Here is a 9,357-nt window from a genome sequence, read left to right as displayed (position 1 = left end):
TTTATGTCAATTAAGCTTCTTGAATTTAATTTCTTTTAACTTAATTGAAAGAAACACAGACCAGAGTGCAAAACAGATACAGAGAGAGAAGGAACAAGGGAAATACAGAGAGAGAGAGAGAGAGAGAGACTACTACTGCTACTGCTGCTATTAATATTAATGTTAATATCTAACATCAGTTCTCATTCACACAGGCAGCATGTGGAGAGTTGACATTTGACAAAATGCACTTATTGTAAGTCGCTTTGGACAAAAGCCTCTGCTAAATGATAATGTGATGAGAGTTAAAGCTAGAGGGCGACAGAAACCACATTTGTAAATAACACACAGCAAAGCCACTGCACTACGGAGGCCTAGAAGGACAAACGTTGCAAAGCAGCGTGCATGAAGGCTAAGAGCTAAGATAAGAGAAGTCTCACCAGTCACCAGTCTCACTTTGACTGATCTTTCTCCTGCTGAAGGTCACATGTCCCACAATGACAAGTGAAGAGGCAGGTAGCAAGTTCACCAGTTTAACAGTTCACTAGTTTAACAAGTTTACCAGTTTAACAAGTTTACCAGTTTAACAAGTTTACTAGTTACAAGTTTACCAGTTTAACAAGTTTGCTGGTAACAAGTTTATCAGTTTAACAAGTTTACCAGTTTACTAGCTTAACAAGTTCACTAATTTACTAGTTTAACAAGTTTACCAGTTTAACAAGTTTACTAGTTACAAGTTTACCAGTTTAACAAGTTTGCTAGTTTAACAGTTTACTAGCTTAACAAATTTACTAGTTTAACAGTTTACTAGTTTAATAAGTTTACTAGTTTAACAAGTTTACTAATTTACTAGTTTAACAAGGTTACTAATTTACTAGTTTAACAAGTTTACTAGTTTAATAAGTTTGCTAGTAACGAGTTTACTAGTTTAACATTTTACTAGCTTAACAAGTTTACTAATTTACTAGTTTAACAAGTTTACCAGTTTAACAAGTTTACTAGTTACATGTTTTCCAGTTAAACAGTTTATTAGTTTAACAAGTTTACTAGCTTAACAGCTTACGAGTTTAACATGTTTACTAGTTTAACAGTTTAACAAGTTTGCTAGCTTAACAGTTTACAAGTTTAACATGTTTACTAGTTTAACAGTTTACTAGTTTAACAGTTTAACAAGTTTGCTAGCTTAACAGTTTACAAGTTTAACATGTTTACTAGTTTAACAGTTTACTAGTTTAACAGTTTAACAAGTTTGCTAGCTTAACAGTTTACTAGTGTAACACGTTTGCTATTTTATAAGTTTACTAGTTTAACAGTTTACCAAGTTTGCTAGCTTAACAGTTTACTAGTTTAACAGTTTAACAAGTTTGCTAGCTTAAGTTTACAAGTTTAACAAGTTTACTAGTTTAACGGTTTACTAGTTTAACAGTTTAACAAGTTTGCTAGCTTAACAGTTTACAAGTTTAACATGTTTACTAGTTTAACAGTTTACTAGTTTAACAGTTTAACAAGTTTGCTAGCTTAACAGTTTACTAGTGTAACACGTTTGCTATTTTATCAGTTTCCTAGTTTAACAGTTTAACAAGTTTTGATTCTGACATTATACGATTTTTTTTCAGGAATGGGAGGGGGAGAGCGACAAGGGAGGAGACAAGCTAGTTTTAAAAATGAAAAGCTGCTGAATGGAGGGGGAGGAGCTTCGTTCAGGAGCAGAATCTGACAACAAGCAACAGCAACACTGCTGGATGTTGGTTTATATCATTATGTCTCAATGAAATCTCCACACAGCAACATTAGCTTCAGGATCTGTTAGAAACAATGTGATATCAGATATCGCTTATTGCAAGACCTGCTGTAATCCACTCTTCCTCCTCCTCTTCCTCTTCTTCCTCCTTCTCCTCTCTTCCTCCTGCAAGCATTTCCATCACCAGGTAACACAAACGATGCCTCTGTTGTCATGGCAACATGTGGCCCCCTCCATCAGTAGCCTGGCTCCCTGTGTGATCCAGCAGTCAGTAGATCCTGTTCGCTCTGTGATGGAGCAGATTTATGAACGTACATCAACTGAAGCTGTTGAGCTGCTGACCGGAGGAGGGAGGATTACTCATCAGTTACTGATTACTTTCTCAGAGTTCTAATTATTTCCTTTCTTTATCAGCATCTTTATCATTTCTGCAAGTAAACTAACCCTAGACAGAGAGCTAATTTGACTGCTATATTTCCAGTATTTACTCAGATGAAAGGCACAGTGCTGGCATTCGCCCAGTGTGTGTGTGTGTGTGTGTGTGTGTGTGTGTGTGTGTGTGTGTGTGTGTGTGTGTGTGTGTGTGTGTGTGTGTGTGTGTGTGTGTGTGTGTGTGTGTGTCTGTGTCTGAGCGCTCAGTCGGCTCGATCACAGAAACCTGCAGACAAGCTGCTTAACTCTGAGCTCTGATTGGTTGTTTGAGCGGGACGCCGTGTCCCACCGGAGACCGCCGCCGTGGATTTGGGATTCTGAACGTGGAATTTATATTGTTCTGTGCTGTGACCTCTGACCTCTGACCTCTGACCTCCTTACTGTCGCTGTCTTGTAATATTCCTGATCAGGAGTTGGAGTGTATCCTGTTTCCTCAGTGAGTGTCTGGATCAGATCAGTGATGGATGAGGTGAAGCTGCAGACAGACTGGAGATCTGAGCAGGACTCAGACCTGGAGCGGTTTTTAATTGCTTGGAGCGCAGAGCTGAAAAATTGATATGCATTTTGAAATATGCATGAGCGCCTCACCTTGACAAACAGTCTGTTTCAGGGCCTGGAGGGGGGGTGTATGTGTGTATGTGTGTGTGTGTGTGTGTGTGTGTGTGTGTGTGTGTGTGTGTGGGTGTGTGTGTGTTTGTCCATATATTTCTGCACACAGACATTTTCTGCTCCTCTGTTGTCTGTCAGCATCAGGCAGCATGAACAGCCTGTTGTTCAGGAGCTTCACCTGGACCTTGACACACACACACACACACACACACACACACACACACACACACAGGAGATAAACCTTGACTTTCTGTTCACCACAGAAGAAGAGGTTTAATCAGCAGAACCTTGAGCCGCTCGCTGCTTTTCACTCCGATCTCCAGCATGTCGACTCCTGAAGCCTCAAAACACCAGGAGAGGGTTAATGTGTGTGTGTGTGTGTGTGTGTGTGTGTGTGTGTGTGTGTGTGTGTGTGTGTGTGGTTAGACTTGAATAGAGCCATTTTGACAGCATCAGAATAAATATGGTTCATCTCTACTCTCCTTCCTATCAGACTACAGCGTCCTGCTGGAGACCAGTCTGAGCCATCAGGGGGGAGGGGGAGGAGGAGGGGGGTTCTTAAAGAGCTTCTATGGGTTCTTAATGGGGTTCTATGGATTTTTAAGCCGGTTCCTAATGAGGTTCCAGGGGTGCTTGAAGGGTTCCAGAGATTCTTGAAGGGGGTCCAGTGGTCCTGGAGGGGGTTCCAGGAGTTCTTAACAGGGTTCTGTAGGTTCTTAAAGAGGTTCCGGGAGGCTTGAGGGGGTTCTGTAGGTTCTTAAAGAGGTTCCGGGAGGCTTGAGGGGGTTCTGTAGGTTCTTAAAGAGGTTCTGGGAGGCTTGAGGGGGTTCTGTAGGTTCTTAAAGAGGTTCCGGGAGGCTTGAGGGGGTTCTGTGGGTTCTTAAAGAGGTTCCGGGAGGCTTGAGGGGGTTCCATACGTTCTTGCTGCGTCAACTTCTTGACTGCGGAGTGATGTGATTGGATGTGAAACAGCGATCCTCAAAGCCCTCCTTGGCCAATCAGAATTTAGTAACAAATTGTGTAATAACATCTCTTGCTTCCTATCTATTATCTATTATGTATTAGCCATTATGTGTTATGTATTATGTATTCCACTCCTGCCTGTTTCTGCACCTCCAGTCTTCAGCTTATGTTCCTTCTCTCTTTATAAACGACTGAATTCATAAAGAAATGAGTTTAACATGAATCTCCATCTGAAAAACAAGAGAGAGAGAGACAGACAGAGAGAGGAAGAGAGAGACAGACAGAGAGAGGAAGAGAGAAAGATAGAGAAAGATAGAGAGAGAGAGAGAGAGAGAGGAAGATAGACAGAGAGAGAGAGAGACAGACAGTGAGAGAGAGAGAGAGAGAGTGATTATTTCCCCACAGATGAAGGACTTCAGTGAGACAGTGTGGCAGGATAATGTTTCCCAGACTAGGACTGAGGATGATGATGGTGATGATGATGATGATGATGTGTCATGTTAGCGTGTTTGTGTGTTTAAGTCATGGCTGCCATCTGTTTCCCATGATGCCCCTCTGTCTGAGAGACTCCTCCACAGCAGAGAGAGCAGAGCGGCTCGGCCCGGGTTCAAACGTCAGGAAGATCTGCTGCTGTGACCTCTGACCTCTGACCTCTGACCTCTGACCGCTGCTGTCATGTGATGCTGCTGATCCAGGAAGTGAAGCTGATTCTACCGTTGGGCTCAGTGGAAGATTCACAGAAAGGACCGGAACGACTAGAGGTGAATCAGAATCCACTTTGATCTGAGACCAGACAGGTTTAGATGCTCAGCAGCAGTGTTGGAATAACACGTTACAAAGTAAGTGTTACTGTAATTCCACTACTTTTGGCAGTAACTAGTAATGTAACAAAATACTTTTTCAAATTAAATAGCACAATTGCAATTACTGAAATTTAAATGGGCTCGTTACTCCTTACTGGATTATCCGGTTTATGATCGTCCGACTTTACGGTGGAGCGAGTGAATCAAAAGTCTACCAACCTCCTGAGACTTTATTTCTCAGAAGAGACTAGAGACAAATCTGGAGACTTTTTCTGACCATATGAAGCAAAGTTAATGTGTTGAATCCCAAATCATTTGGCAGTAAACTGGTTTGGCTGATGCAGGTTTTCTCTACTTGTTTGTCTGATCCAGAGAGTCACATGATCACAGCGTAGCTCCTCCCTCTGCTGAGAGCAGGGACTGTAGGATAGGGTCCGCTTGTTATTGTTACCAGCGTACGCCGAAACTGGCCCGGGTGGGCGGAGTCAGCACTTATATTAAAACGGGCTACGCTGCGGCGTGCATAGTGCAGCATTATATATTGATATGCAAATTATCGTATGACATCATCTGGCGACTTCTAGCGACTTTCTGAGCAGCCAATAGCTGCTTTCCTTGTTAAAGAGTTGGCAGCTCTGCTCCCGGTGCGTAACTCCGCCCACACAGTGAACTGATGCTGATCTGAAGCCTGTGAGGCTGCAATAAATACACCTATCAAAACATATCTATTGAGTTTTATTGTTCCACTACTTACTGTTCATCATAGTGATAATAGGTATGATGATAGATCAAATGTGACAGTTGTCTTGTCACACTGAGCCACAGCAACACTAAAAGCAACACTGACTGCAAAGTAACTGGTAACTAGATGTAGAGGAAGAGGAGGAGAAAGTGTCAGGAAGGAAATGGAAATGGACTGAGGTGCTTCCTCCTCTGTCAGCAGCAGTGTGAAGAGAACAAGACTGTCCTGCTGCAGTAGAAGTTCTGTTACTTTACTGATATTTTACTGCAGTAGAAGTAAAAGTCCTGGTGTAAAAATGTCCTTCAGTAAAAGTAAAAAGTGTGTGATTTAAAATGTCCTCAGAGTAAAAGTTCCTGAGTTCCTCTTTAGAACAGAGAACGTTGTCAGCTGTGATCTTTTCCATGTGATTCTAACAGGAGAGAGGACAGAGTTCACACTAGATTCTTTTCACTGGAAACATTAGAAATGAGGAAATAAAGAGCAGAAACAAAGTAAAGTCAGATTCCTCTTCTCACTGTGAATGGATCCACAGTTTGTCAGTTTACGTTGATCTGGTTTCTGTTGCTGATGGAGACACACAATCTGTTCTGTGATGGATGGATTTAAAATGGACTGGAGGACAAAACTGCAGGAGAGATGGACTGAAGGGAAAGTCACATGACTGACTTTAACAAATAAAGTAAATGGTTCCAGTATCATCGTTTAGTTGAAACAGCTCCAAGTTTCAGTAAATATTTGATCTGCTGTTTTCCAGACAGAGGTGTGACTGAAACTCTCTGTCTGTCTCTCTCTCTCTCTCTCTCTCTCTCTCTCTCTCTCTCTCTCTCTCTGTCTCTCTCTCTCTTTGTCCAGCCAGGCAGAAAATCCCATCAGCCCCGCCCTGCTCTGTACTGAGGTAACCTCGCTCTACCGAGAGAGAGAATTGAATTGAATTGAATTGAGAGAGAGAGAGAGAGAGAGAGAGAGAGAGAGAGAGAGAGAGAGAGAGAGAGAGAGAGAGAGAGAGAGAGAGAGAGAGAGAGAGAGAGAGAGAGAGAGAGAGAGAGAGAGAGAGAGAGAGAGAGAGAGAGAGAGAGAGAGACCTTGACTTTTGATGCTCTTTATCAAAACATCTCCCATCAGAAAAGAAGAGAAAGGAACTGAATATTTGTCTTCATCCTTCAGCAATGTACGTAGATCCTCCTCCTCCTCCTCCTTTCTCTCCTCTTCTTCCTCCTCTCGTCCTCCTCTCTCTGTCCTCTTCTTCCTCTTCTTCCTCTCTCTTCCTCCTCTCTCTCCTCTTCCTCCTCCTCCTCTTCTTCCTATCTCTTCCTCCCTCTCTCTCCTCCTCCTCTTCTTCTCTCTCTCTCTCCTCTTCCTCCTCTTCTTCCTCTCTCTTCCTCCTCTCTCTCCTCCTCCTCCTCTTCTTCCTCTCTCTCTCTTCCTCCTCTCTCTCTCCTGCTGTCTCTCTGAACAGGTCACCTCTCTCTGGTTTGCAGAAAATTGCTCTTTGAACACAGAAATTCTGTTATAAACAAAGATGGAAAGATTTATGCAATAAATAATGATGTAAACGTGTCATGTGTGCCACTAAGAATAATAATAATAATAGAAATAATAAATGGAGCTTTGTGTCTTGCTCAAGGACACTTCTGCAGTATGTATGTGTGTGTGTGTGTGTGTGTGTGTGTGTGTGTGTGTGTGTGTGTGGGGCGGTGCCTAGTGTGTACCCCCCCCTCCCACACACACACACACACACACACACACACACACACACACACACACACACACACACACACACACACACACCTCATTGTCATGTTAATCCAGCCTTCCTCCTAATGATGATGAAGTGTTGGACTCATGAATTATTAATTAGAGTAATTAACGGGCTGCCAGACTGAGTTTTAATTGGAGCAGTGAATCAGAGCAGCAGCAGTTTATTTTACCTGCAGATTTTCACTCTGATGCTTTTCCTCCAGCAGTACCATGTAAACACATTTCAATGCATATAGAATATACAGCAAAATGGCCTTTGTATCAACAATAATATACATTAACATTTCTCTATATATTGGACACACATGAACAGATATGATTTGTATTTGGTTTCCATACATGTCAGAACAGAAGCTGGACTGTACACTTTACACTTTACTATACTGTCAAGTGTATGCAAATATATAGCTTGACTAGAGGGCGCTAGGACCTGGGAGAGCCCGGAGGAAGGCGGAGGGTTTGTGGAAGCCGTGGGGCCGGAGGGGCGGTACGTCAAGCTGCCGGAGAGAAACACAGTAAGACAGGAAGTCACGCGAATCTGCCTTCAAAATAAAAGTTATCTTCATTACTTTTCAAAAATAGAATAATGACTTATTGAGGTGTACAGAATAACAAAAATTCATCCCAAAATCATTAGAATCATCATTCATAAATCATGAATAATCATCAACCATTACAATTAGAATCATTAGATTCAGTATGGAGTGACACTATATGCCTAGCTGTTAAATAGATACTATGAAGATTGTACATCTAATTATATTGTATTTTGCTGTACAGTATTTCCTGATGACAGGTCATTTCAGGCTTGAACAGAGAAAACCAGAAAGTTGAAGAATGTCTGTCAATTTCAATCCATAACAATGATAAATGAAACCACAACTCTAAACATGAAATAATAACGAAGGGTGTGCAGAATAACAAAATTAGATCAAAATAGAATCAACCATATGGAGTGAAATCTAGTTATCAGCTGTTAAATCGGCTAGATGTTAACAGGATTATATTGTGTTGTGATGTGGGTTATTTCTAATGAATGGACAGGTCGTCTGTATTTAAGACTAAAATATAGATTTGAAGGCTTAAACAATGAAAAGTATATCAGAATTATAATGTGCCCATTTAAACCTGCAGCTCCCTGCAGGAGTCTCTGGTCCTGGAGTTCATGTCATTCAGCAATGAAATGTGTTAAAATACATTTCATTAGATATTAGACATCAGTGCAGCAGTCACATATGAAGGCAGTAAGTTGCAGACATTTTTTTCTTTATATTTTGAAGCACAAAGCCACATTCACACAACACAATAGCCTACATCCTTTAGCTTGCTAGCTAACCAGGCTAACAGTAGCCTACAGTTATAGCAAGCTAGCATCGCTAAAAACACTTCAAAAGACATTATGCAAAATATAAACAGCCTCAAGAATTAATTTCAAACAGACTGTCACCTGTGAGAGTTACAGCTTCTAAGTACTTTGATGAAATTTCCTTTGATGTTGTGGCTAAAGTTTTCTGAGCTAAAACCTCTGTGACTTACCTTAAGATGCAAAACATACTGCTGGATATAGAGCAGTATGTTTTACATGTTAAGGTAAGTCACAGAGTTAATTCATACCTAAAGGTTTTGTTTCTGTGCCAATAATCTGTGTTTCCATAATGTAAACATGAGCTTGATCATATCGACCTTATTTGATATCAAATTGAAGAATAAAGAATTTGTGAGTGATTGGAGAAATAAATTGGTAGTCATAATTTTAACATCATAATTGGAACATTTCAGTTTCAGATGGACATACATTATGCAAATGATTGTAAATGCAAAATAAAATAGTAGCAGAGGAGCCACAGAGCTGCTGAGGCTCAGACCGCCTGCTGGGTTTGATCTTTGATCTTTGTAGATTTTTGGCAGATGTGTTTATATGCATGAAGCAGGCCTGTGTCACTATTGATATGCTTTTAAAAGAACTTTTGTATTTTAATTTACCACGGATCCCTCTTTAAATACGTTCTTTATTTTCATTCTACAGCTGTGTATTCCTGTTTTGCAGCACGTTGGTTAAAAAGAGTTTTATTTTGAAGGCTGTAACCGGAAGTGTTTTTCATTCTGGCTGGCTTGACAGGCAGAGCGGGGTGTGACAGAGCGGAGGGGGCGGGACTGGCTCCAGAGGGGCGGGGCTGTGGTCCGGGGGGGCGGGGCTTGTCGCAGTCTGCTCCGCTCTCCCCGCCGCTCGGTCAGTCCGGCCGGAGCCTCCTGAGCGCGCGACGGCAGCTCCGCTCTGCTGAGGATTTACTGCTTTACTCTACGCTGCTGCCCCGGGGGATTGTGGGATT

This window comes from Centroberyx affinis, unplaced genomic scaffold (genome assembly GCF_046629955.1).
Source record: "Centroberyx affinis isolate AG114_WGS23_722 - 3 ecotype Tasmania unplaced genomic scaffold, CSIRO-AGI_Caff_v1 ptg001443l_1, whole genome shotgun sequence".
In the NCBI taxonomy this organism is placed as follows: Eukaryota; Metazoa; Chordata; class Actinopteri; order Beryciformes; family Berycidae; genus Centroberyx; species Centroberyx affinis.
The sequence above is the reverse complement of the archived record's forward strand: the minus strand, read 5'-3'. Positions refer to the sequence as shown.